This window comes from Fistularia commersonii, chromosome 26 (genome assembly GCF_037954325.1).
Source record: "Fistularia commersonii isolate RoL2024-O1a breed Wild chromosome 26, RoL_Fcom_v1.0, whole genome shotgun sequence".
In the NCBI taxonomy this organism is placed as follows: Eukaryota; Metazoa; Chordata; class Actinopteri; order Syngnathiformes; family Fistulariidae; genus Fistularia; species Fistularia commersonii.
Window position 1 is genome coordinate 1,860,338 of NC_141309.1, and position 12,163 is coordinate 1,872,500.

The window sequence follows — 12,163 nt, forward strand, 5'->3', positions numbered from 1 at the left end:
CGAAAAGAGGCGAAGATACAAGTCCAAGCAGGTTGGAATGGGTGGAGAAACGTGTCAGAGGTAGGATGAGATAGAAGAATATCAGCTAGAAGGAAAGGAAAGGTGGACAAGACAGTGGTGAGATGGTCCGATGACCAAAAGACAGGAGGCAAAGCTGGACGTCGCAGAGATGAAGATGCTGAGGTTCTCTTTGGGAGCGACCAGGATGGAGAGGATCAGGAATGAGTCCATCATGTTAGATGTTCTGGAGAGAAGCTCAGAGATGGTTGGGACATGGACGGAGGAGGGAGAGTGGTGACATTGGTAGATGGATGCTGGAATTGGAGGTGTAATGGGAGACCAAAGAGAAGATTGATGGACATTAGGCGTGAGAGAGGAGGATCCAGAGAGTAGGGTTGGATGGAGAAGGTTGATGGTCGGCTGTGGAGACCCCTCAAGGGAAAAGCTCAATGGAAAAGAAGACAAAGACAAAGCTCTTTATCACGTGTTACAACGCTACTCACCGTGGTTGAATTGCTCTTTCGCAACAGCGCGTGAATGCGTTGTGATGATAGCTAGCATTAGCACCCGTTCTCAGGAGGATGCTGAAGTGGCTACATCCCATAATAGCTTTCCCCACGTGCGTTCAAATGCTGATCGAGAAATGCGCGAATGACCGGCTTTATCTCTTGGATCATGGCGCAAAGCTGCATGGTCAGGAAGATCCTCTCAGATATGCTCTCCAGCTACCGCCTATATATAATAATAGAAATGTGATATTTGCGACACAGGCACACACTCCCTGACCTAATAAGGACACACACGATCTGTTTTACTGGTTCTCCTCGGCAGTAAATAAGAAAGTGGGCACTCGACAGAAAAATGTTGTGGTGAGAACACGGAGCCTCTAGGAGGACCCATGTGGAATTGGCAGAAGTCTCTGGCTTTGCAAATCCAACACCAGAAAATACATTTTCCCCTTTTAAGGAATGACGTCTCTCCGGGTCGTTATGGCAAAGATGAAGAGCAATAAAAATGCCTTCCTCCTCCCCCTGTGGTCGTATGAGAATATACGTTCAACGTCAACCCAACCGAGCCGCTTTACCCTTTCAAAAGAATCCTCCGCTATTTAATCATAGCGGCGGCGGCGGCGGTGGCGGTGGCGAGAGGCCTCCTCACAGGAAGAAGGTCCCTGGTTGGACTCCCACCTCTGTGCGGAGTCTACATGTTCTCCAAGCGGGCTCAAAAACATGCAGCGACACTTTAAATTGTCCCGATGTGCGAATGAGAGGGTTTGGGAGTCTTTGTGACCGGTCAAATTAGATTGTCATAGCAGAAAGGGGTTCAAGCAGGTTGGAACGGGTGGAGAAAAATGTTAGAGGTACATAGAGATAGAAGACTATCAGGTGGAGGATGCAGAGATGAAGATGTGATTAGGATGGGGAATAGGATCAGGAAGGAGTTTATTATGTTAGACATTTTGGAGAGAAGGTCAGCGATGCTTTTGATGGACGTACTGAGAGAGGAGGTAGTTGGTGTGAAAGAGGAGGATCCAGAGAATAGGGTTTGATGGAGAAGGGAGCAGGACATGTATGACCGAAACAAAGTGAGATGTTTGGATATAAACACTCCTCTGTTCATGTCCAAAGCATGGTGAAGCTCTGGGTAGAAGGTTGCTGAAGGTGGATCTGCTCGGTAAGTCTGGAGGAAGACCAAAGAGAAGATTGATGGACGTCGTGAGAGAGGATATGAAGGTGTGAGAGAGGAGGATCCAGAGAATAGGGTTAGATGGAGAAGGTGGATTGGCTGTGGAGACCCCTGAAGGGCAGAGTCTAAAGGAAACAAAAGAATTTGTCACAGGGGAGCAGGACATGTATGACCGAGACAAAGTGAGATGAGTGAGATGCTTTGGACATGAACACTCCTCTGTTCATGTCCAAAGCATGGTGAAGATCTGGGTAGAATGTTGCTGAAGGTGGAGCTGCCAGGTAGGTCTAGAAGAAGACCAAAGAGAAGGTTGATGGACGTGGTGAGAGAGGATATGATGGTGTGAGAGAGGAAGATCCAGAGAATAGGGTTAGATGGAGAAGGTGTATTTGCTGTGGAGACCCCTGAAGGGAAAAATCCAAAGGAAAGCAGAAGAAGAAGATAAGACAAGAGGATAAGACATGCAAAATGCAAAAATAATGAATGAATGAGTGACCGTTGCAGGATCAGCGGATAATCAATGAATACATAAATGGATGAATGAATCCCTAATTCTGCATATCATGTACCAAACATAAACCCGTTATTATTGGCAGAGTAATTATCTACATGTCTATGTTCCTTCCAAGTATTCGTCCACTGTAGAACAGATTTGTGTATTTGTGGCCTCTTGCGTCATCACACTGAGAACGACTAGAAGGTCTTGATACGTCAATCGCGATCGACCGGAAGTCCATTTTTTCACAATGTCACATTCAAAGTGCACCTGTCAATCGCTCATCCGAAGCACTTTCGGACCGTTCCTAAAAGCCACAACGCAAAATTCTCCACCGAAAAGCGAGCTGGGACAGAGAAAGGCGAAAGAACTGAAATCACAGTTTTCCAGAGAGCAGTCATTTTTCTCAGGACTTATTTCAAAAGCTGCAGACCGGCGACCGGCAGCTTCTGTTCCAGACTGCGTCGCACCGGCTGGCTCCATGCGGTGCAAGCCGTCAGAGTAAGTGAAGTTCCAAAAATGTATGCCGCTGCAATGCACCGCATTGGTGACGTGCAGTCAGGGGAGGCAGGAGAGGCCCTGCCTCACTTACCAATCTTGGAAAGAAAAAAAAAATGTAAAAGGAAAGAAAAGAAATGGTTCTATTTATCAGGTATTTTCATTGAACTTCACAATTTTTATTCAAAATGGCTGGATTTTCACATTTACTGTTCAAATACTGAGAAGAGACGTGCGCTGAGGCTGCCGACTGCTGAGCCTCAACTTAGATTGGGCAATGACGGCCGACTGCAGGCACGCTCTGCCCCAAGATCACATTGCTGCCTCTGTAAATGTTTAAACACTTTTGCAATATAAACTATATTTCCACTGTACAGTGTTTTTTCTCAACAACTGTATGTGTGTTGCTAGTTTTTTGTGCTGAGCGATCATAAAGCCACTAAGTGAGGCACGCAGTTCTCCTGCCTCATGGTAGGGGGCGCTCGCGTTTATGTTTTTTTTTCCTCTCTTCAATTTCAAAATGGAGGTTTATATACCCAAACGTAGACAATTTTCTAAATTGGACTCGCACGGACGTCATTTGTAAGTAAAGGTGAAATAATAACAACAACGTTTTTAAATCAAATGTCCTTTTTTGCGCTACAGTTTGCATATGTGAAGAAAGCTGATTTTAAATGTAACCCTTTACCTGCTAACCTGTTAACTCATATGTTTGTAAATCTGATTGTGAACATGTATAAATATATATATTCATATCCTCAGGTGGATCATTTTTACTTTTAAAATAGAAGAATATTCCCGTAAAAAAAAAATTCAACCACTCAAGCAGAAAGTGGAATAGTGATCAAAAACAGAAACTAAAAATAAACAATAAACAGTGTTAACAATATCTATAAACAAGTAGGACTTGTTTATAAAGTTGCACCTAAATATTATGTTGGCATTTAAAAGGGGAAAAAGTGTCGGCTCTCCTGGTTTAGATGTTTCCAGACAGGACGTTTGCAGCCGTTGACCTCCAGGGCTGCGGGCCGGAGCTCCTCGCTTCGGCGAAAACGTTCAATTTAATCGCATTTTCGAGGAATGAAATCACATCCTTCCCGGAGCTCCACTGTTTTTCCATTTCGCCGACCCTCTGTCATTGTCCCGCATTTTTCGCCGTTGTCTTGCGGGTCGCCCGAAAACAATGACCCCCTCCTCAATCTGTCCTCGCCTATTCAGCGACGCAGTCCTCGCCGGAGAGGGCGGTTCGCGCATCCTGCTCTCAAACATCTGACTCACCGTGACGACGTGCGCTGTTTTTAAAAAAAAAAACACACTTTAGATGTACGTTTGCGAGGGTGGTGGTTCAAACGGGACCTGTTGTCTCGCCGCCTCATTCTGTCTCCCTCCATTTTCTCACATCGCCTTTATCTCGCTACCCTCATAAGGATGTGGTGTACCACCCCCATCACACACACACACACACACACACCGACACACACATTCCCGTACATTCCCGTCACAAAAGGACCGCGGGACTCTGAAAAGAGCCGGGAGGGGAAAAAAAAAATTCCCCAGCTGATTCCAGTTAATACCAGAAAAACAACATGTGGCGTCTCTGATGTGTCGTTGTTTCTCAGGCGCTCCGAGAGATCTGAGATATATCCAGTGTCGGGTCCGTAATGGAACAGGTGATAAATCTCCCGTCGGCCCCGGCGACCGTCGGATCGGGCAGAAGTGGAGGAGCCGACGACGTGTAGAACGACCGATAAACAATCGGGGGCGACGCCGATGTTGTAGAAACCGGGAATCGGAAAGAAAAGGAAGCGGAAATGCTTGTTTTTAACAAACAGAGACGTGGAAGCACAAATGAGACGTGTCCCAAGAAAAAAAAAAAAAGGGATTTTGAATTTGAAAATGTAATAACCGACGCTAATGCAACTAGCGTAGCAGTTAGCGCTAACAAGAACAGCGTGGGGCATGCGGGAGCTTCAATGGAGACCCCAAATTGTCCAGACATTGTCCAGAGGTTGTGTCCACGTGATGGTTGTACGTCTCTATATAACACGTAAATACAGCGTACGCCTCTATGTGAGGTTTGAATGAAAGGGTGAACAGTTGTACATCTCCATGACGACACAATGAGAGAGTGAATCTGACCGGACAAGATTTAAAGCATGACTAGATGATGTGTGAATGAGAGGCTGAACGGTTGCGTGCCTCTATGTGACGTTTGAATGAAAGGGTGAATAGTCGGTCGTCTCTATTTTGAATGCCTGTGAATGAGAGGGTGAACGGTTGTACGTCTCCATGACGACACGATGAGAGAGTGTTGTTGAAGGTCCAAGATTCAAAGTGTGACGTGTGAATGAGAGGGTGAATCGTTGGATGCCTCCAGGTAATGTTTGAATGAAAGGATGAATGATTTTATATCCCTATTATGAATGAGAGGAACAGTTGTATGTCTCCATGACAACAGAATGAGACAGTGAATGTTGAACGTTCAAGATTCAAAATAGGACCAGATGATGTGTGAATGAGAGGGTGATCGCTTGCCGACGAGTCCTACGGGATATAGATAGTGAATGAATGAACGAATGAACGGATGAATGAATGAATGAATGAATGAATGGATGAATGAATGAATGAATGAATGAATGAAAAATCGAAGGTCCTCTCAAATAATGAGCCCTGATTGCAAGTGGTGAAGATAATGAACAACGAATATATATAATAAGACGTATATATAGTGGTGTAATTGTATTATTCGCCATGTTTTCTATATCGTACACTGTTATTCGCCGTTGTTTTTAAACAACCCGCCTTATTAGCTCCTACATAATTGTGATTTTTTCACTCTTCTGTCCTCTGGATGGAAGCAGAGGGAGAAGGTGAATGAATCAGGTGTGACCTTGTCGTCGTAGACCTCAAATGTTGTTCTGCGGCGACGTCTGAGTCATCGTCTGGAAAGAAGTGTTTGCACTTCGGACTCACAGAAGTCGTCTGTCTCTTCTTTTTTTTTTTTTGTCTCCGGCGTTTATTTTCTGCGATTCTCCGCGCTCTCCCCTTCCGCTCTCATCCCTCTCTCCGTTGGTGGCGCGGCGAATGGATCTCTGCGGCGCCGTAGCACATCCCGCTCCTCGCCCTCGTGCCGGCGCACCCGTGGCGTTGGCCGTGTTCGATGAGGCAAGGTAAAGATTCGGAGCGCAGACGAGCACGAATTATCATCCCCGCTCCCCCGGGGGTCGTAATTAGCAGGCTGTGCGACTGTTGGGAGCCGTCGCCGGAGTCGCCCACTGCAGCACAAACTTCCACAATCCTTCTTTTCCACCCAAACACAAAGTAGGATTCTCCGCCGTTGTTATTCTGTTTGAATTTTTGTGTATCGCGGGAGCGGCGTTCCAGAACCGGCAGTGATAAACGATAATTCGTGAAGTGGCGACCCAATTTTTATTTTATTATTTAGGTATATTTTAAAGCTTCGTGACCCTCCCAACCATCAACATATGAACTCTACAGAGTTGTTTATTCACCATTTGAAAGGGTTCTGTTTAAAATCTCAAATCAGCTTTTTTCGCACATGCAAACTGTAGCACACAAAAAAGTACATTATGGTATTACTTTACTGATTAATGAAGTTCATGCGAGTCCAATTTATAAAATTGGATACGTCATCCTCCATTTTGAAAGTGAGGTTGACTTGACTTGCTAACTCCAGCTCGCTGTCGCTGTATTCTGCAGCCGAGGAGTGGTAAGAAGAATCCCTGGAATCACCGGCGCCCCCAACCTGAGGCAGGGGAACTGTGTGCCTCACTTTTCAGACGGCTCTTCTCAGATGTTTTATGATCGCTCAGCACAAGAAATTAGTGACCCACAAAAATACTATGCAATGAAAGTGTAGTTCAAATAGCAAAAGTGTTTAAACATTTTCAGCCGACAGTCAGGCGTCATTGCACAAACTACGTTGAGGCTCATCAGTCGGCAGCCTCACCGAACGCCTCCTCTCAGTATTTGAACAGTAAATGTGAAATTCCAGCCATTTTGAAAAAACTAAATCTAAAACAAATCTAAAACTGGTGTAGTTAAATGAAAAAGACCTAATAAATAGAACCATTTCATTCTTTTATTCATTTTACATTTTTCTCTTTCTAAGATTTCCGAGTGAGGCACGGCCTCTGCTGCCTCCCCTGACTGCACGTCACTGCTCCCCACACAATAGCGTTAACCTTTCCCGCATGAGTAGCGACAGCAAGGCATACTATGCACTACAGTTGCGGAGAATGATGCTACCGTCGCCGAGCCAATCAGATCCCAGGATACAGAACACCGTGCTCTGGTTGGTCAACTCCCTGTTGACCTCCCATTCATGGTTTTATCCACGTATCGACGCTATAAGTCGCTATCCAAAGTTGTATTATAGATTAAAAAATGTTTAAATTTTTTTTTTTCATGTTTCTTGGATTCAAAATCTGGATTTTTAATTTAATTAATTTGATTTGACTGCAGATTTTTTGCAATTCTATCTGCAACACAGAGAAACAGCGACATGGCTAATTTTGGGTCTCCGGGGGAACTCCTGCATATGTTTGGACTGCGGGAGGAACTCTGAGGAACCCCAGCCAGACATCGGGGAGAACATGGAGACTCCGCACAGGAAGTGGGACCTTCTCACCAGGAAGCGGAAGCTCCAACCCCTTCCAACAACTCCTCTTCTGTCAAAGTTGCAGCAAGGTGTGCTGATGCATTCGAGTGACATCCATCCCCGTCCCATAAATCTCCTTTTGCTCTGCATGCCGAAATCACCTGAGCGGAGGTGAAGCCCGGTCTGGCCTCTCTGTCAGCAAATGTCAGCGCTAATTATGAAGGGCTCCTTCGGCGGCGGCACCGCTAGCTTTGTTTGACTGGGTCTCACAGATGAATTGGGCTCCGGTGACCTCTGCGCTCCTAGGGGGTGCCTCGCGAGGGTAATTGCTCCAATATCCTGAGCAGCGGTGATACATGGCGCTGACAAGGCGGTATTAGTCAAACACGGTAGGCTTTGGTCTTCTGCTGGTCTGCTGGCCTGCAGGTGTGGCGATTTGTGATACTGATACTTATCACAACGCGAACAATCAGGGTGCGTAATCTGAACATTGTGTTTCGGAGCTTGTTCGCCCCTTCGGAGTCAATCGTAGAAGTCAGATCTTACAAGATACCCGAACCGCCTCAGGACCCCACCCAAGATACAGTGACGTACATAAAATATATGTACGTAAGGAGCTGTCGCAGCAAGTCAGAATATATAGATGTGTGTGAATGAGAGGAACCCGGGTGGAACGGTGAGGCTACAGGGAGTGGAGATCAAGAAGTTGGAGGTTTTCAAGTACTTGGGGTCAACAATCCAGAGAGTGAGGAAAAGAGGTGAAGATACAAGTCCAAGCAGGTTGGAATGGGTGGAGAAAAGTGTCAGAGGTACGATGAGATAGAAGAACATCAGCCAGGAGGAAAGGAAAGGTGGACAAGACAGTGGTGAGATGGTCCAATGACCAAAAGACAGGAGGCAGAGCTGGAGGTCGTAAAGATGAAGATGTTGAAGTTCTCTTTGGGAGCAACCAGGATGGAGAGGATCAGGAATGAGTCCATCATGTTAGATGTTTTGGAGAGAAGGTCATATACAGAGGAGGGATAGTGAATTGGAGGTCGAGAGGAAGACCAAAGAGAAGATTGATGGACCTAGTGGGAGAAGATATAAAGTTAGTTGGTGTGACAGCAAACTGAACACGTTAATCCAGATTAATTAATATTTTTAACACGATGAAAACATACATTGATGACAAAGCTACTCATTGGCCGGTCCGCTGCGCCGATCTGGTGGCAGAAGCAGCTCCGTCATCAAGACGGACGACACATCGGCCTCCGGCTGAGAGCTTCGAGTCCAAAACACACCAAAGATAGGATGAAGAACCAGCAGACTTTGCAGGAAGGCGTTTTCCTTCCACCGAAGCACTTCCTGCTGAGAGTACCATATCAACACCAGACAGACATTAGATATATATTCTTAAATGTACATACGTGTATATATATACATATATGAAGCCTTTACATACATATTTAGCCTTCAAAAAATGAAACCCAACGAATGAAGAACGATTAATCGCTGAGTTAATCACGAACAATTAATCCATGGCGGTCACATAAAGAACCTGATCAGAACATTTTCATAATTTTACTGCCCTAATACATCTGTGTGAGTGTGTGAAAGTTCCTTTCTTCATAATTACATATACGTATAATCTGTATAATTTCATATAATTATATAAATATGATCTTATATTTGGTACAGTATTATATAATGAATAATATTATATTATATATGATTATATAATCACAAACCCTCTACCGAGCTTTACTTTCTGGTCTCTGGTTAATGAATATGCATGGAGGAATTAGAGCCTTCGAGTAACAAGTGTGTGTGTGCGCGTGTGTGTGTGTGTGTGTGTGTGTGTGCTTGCGTTCGTGTTTTCCAGTGTTCACAAGCTTCTAAACATGAAGCCGCGAGGCACGTCGCGGTAACGACACTGCGTTCCTCCTTCTCCTCCCAGCTGTCGTCGTTGTCGGGAAATTCGGCCAAATTAAGAACACGAGGAAGAACTGGCGCGTCTCAATGACGAGGGGGAAGAAGAAGAAGAAGAGGAGGAGGAGGAGGAGTAGGGCTGAAATGTACGACCGACACCGTGACGCAAAGATTTACAATCATCTCCCGGGCTGCTCCCTTCACGGGTCTCCACAGCCAATCATCTCCCTCCATCTAACCCTCTCCTGTGCATCTTCTTCTGTCACGCCGACTAACTCGGCGTCCTCTCGTAAATTTCCCTCCGTCCGAAGGCCTCAGCATCCTTCCACCCAGATCTTCTCTCAGAACACGTGTGTGTGTGTGTGTGTGAAAATGATTGACCCGCAGGAATGAGGCATCCCTGCGTCTGCAACACGCATGACAAGTACCTTCTGGTGAAGCTCCTCGGGGGGGGGAAGATCTCTTTGTCGTCGGCGATCCCCCTCCGTGGAGGGTTAGCTTCCCGTTATTGGCCGATCCTGTTGGGAGAGAGCGATCTTAATTTGATCAGCGTCGTAAGCTCGGATCTCGGCTCATCCTTATTATGCGGAGAATTACAAACCGAGAGAAAAAAAAAAAAAAGCCTCCCATAATGGCGGCGAGAATTAGCAGGCTAAGCGCACGCTAATGCTATTGTGTCGCCCCGGCGATGATATATAGCCGAGCTCTTCAATGGAGGCCCTTTTTTTCCGCGGAGCGGGACCCACCGGAGAGCGAGGGAGAGGGAGAATCGGACGCCGGGGAAGTTTGAAGGGGAAAAAAAAAAAGAAGAATACAACTGGTATTAATAAGAGCTGAATGTTCTCGGGTTCACATTGACACACGGCGCTATTATCTGGGCCCGCCCCGCGCCCACGGGTCTATATTCGCCGTCCACAGAGGAGTCATAAAGGCACGGTGAGACATCAAATTTTTTTTTTCTCCTTGGACTTCAAACGTTGCACGCCGCCGCCGCCGCCGGGGGGCGAAACGGGGGGGAATCAAAGACTGTTTTACATTCATTACTATAACGAAAGATTGGCGGGAGTACAAAAGAAGACTCAACCGTTGCCCTCCCGCTCTCCTCCCTGCTTGGGGATCCTCGGAAAACGCAAAAAAAAAAAATGGCGGCCGAAGCGGCGGCGGCGGAGGGGCGGAGGGGGCGGAGCCTTCAAAACACCCGTATCTGCAGCGTATAACCTTGATATCCTTTTATCGCGCCTTTTCCTGATGATGAGATGGACGTCAGTCAGATGACTTTCACCTTTATTCATCGCGTGCCGTGATTCGTCGACGACCCCACTCTTAAGATAAGATAAGATAAGATAAGATAAGATAAGATAAGATAAGATAGACTTTATTGATCCCCATTTATTGAACTCTTTATTGAACTTTATTGAACTCTTTTGTCACAGCAGTGAAACAGTTATAGTGTCAATAAATATGAATATAGATATAAATAAAGAAACAATTAGAAGATGGCAAAAGACGTCCACGAATAAATAGACCGCAGAGAGAACAACAACAACATCAAGGATAAGAATGGACAATATGATGGAAAAGTGAACAAAAACAAAAACAGCAAGGGTGAAAATAGACAAACAAAACAACAACAAGGAGAGGAACATCAACAGAGCGACAATAGAAATGACAAAAATAAACAAAAATATGCGGGATGCGACCAAAAAGGATAGATATAGACAACAGATTTAGGGCATGACATGCGTCGATTGGATCGCTGACGGCGCCCGAATTCGTATTCTCCATCTTTAACCTCGTGTTTGCGCGACACAAGTGATGCACTTGAAGGTGGGAAGGTGCGAGGAGGAGGAATGTGTGAAGTGTAATTCTTTCACACACTGTTTACTCGGTGCGCTCTGCACACACAGCTGTTGTACTTTGCGGCGCGATAAAACAGAAGGCGGTATTTTGTATATAAGAAAGACCCTTGTCGGATTCTGTGTTGAGTCTTCTCGCGTCTGGGGTTCCTCAAGGTTCCTCCCGCAGTCCAGCAACAAGCGTGAGATTCCCTACGTCGTCCAGACGAGCGATCCATTGCTTGATTTTAGATGGTATCTTAAGTTCCCGTCGCTCTAAACCCCAAGACTTCCTCAGTCCTGGACGGAAAATGTTCCCGGTGCCGAGGTCACACTTTGCTGATGATACTGTGATGCAGTGACGTTTGATGAGGCACTGACGTCATCAGTCAGATTTACAAACATATGAACCCTACAAAGTAGCTTATTTACCATTTTATTGGCAGCAGTTGATGTGTTTTGTTTAAAATATCATATCAGCATTCTTTACATATACAAACCTTTACTTATAAATGAAGTCCATACGGTTTTCCTTTAGCTTAGCATTGTGGATGCTAACGTTGAGTCTTTGCTGTTCATTCAAAGCTAAATCTATCCTGGGCATCCCGAATGTTTTTAGCGTGATTTGACTTTGGATGCGAGTGGCCGACCGCTCGTGTTTGATTAGGCTTCTTTGCGGATTCTTCAGGTCACAATATCCCATTTGACTCCAGACATTGCCAGAATTTGAGAAAAGAATGCAGGAAAAGCAGAAAAAAGCGCTTTTCCTGGACATCCACACAGCAGCCTTTTCAAGTGTACCACTCCGTTTGAAAAGACCGAGTCTTCCGTCTCGTAGTCTGAAGCAAATCTGTTAGCGCCGGCGTCGGTCTTCACTTACTTATTATCTCCTGCTTCAACCGAAAGTCCAGTTTAGAAAATTCTTTCAGTTTAACTATGTAATCCTCCATTTTGGAAATAAAGCCAAGCAAGAGTAAAAAATAACTGGATGGCTTCACTTGACTTGCTAACTGTTTGCAGTAGCTTGCTATTGCAAGTTCTATCATTCATTAGCCGAGTAGTAAAAAGGCTCCCCGGGATCAGCGGTGCCCCCGACCTTGAGGCACCGTCACTGCG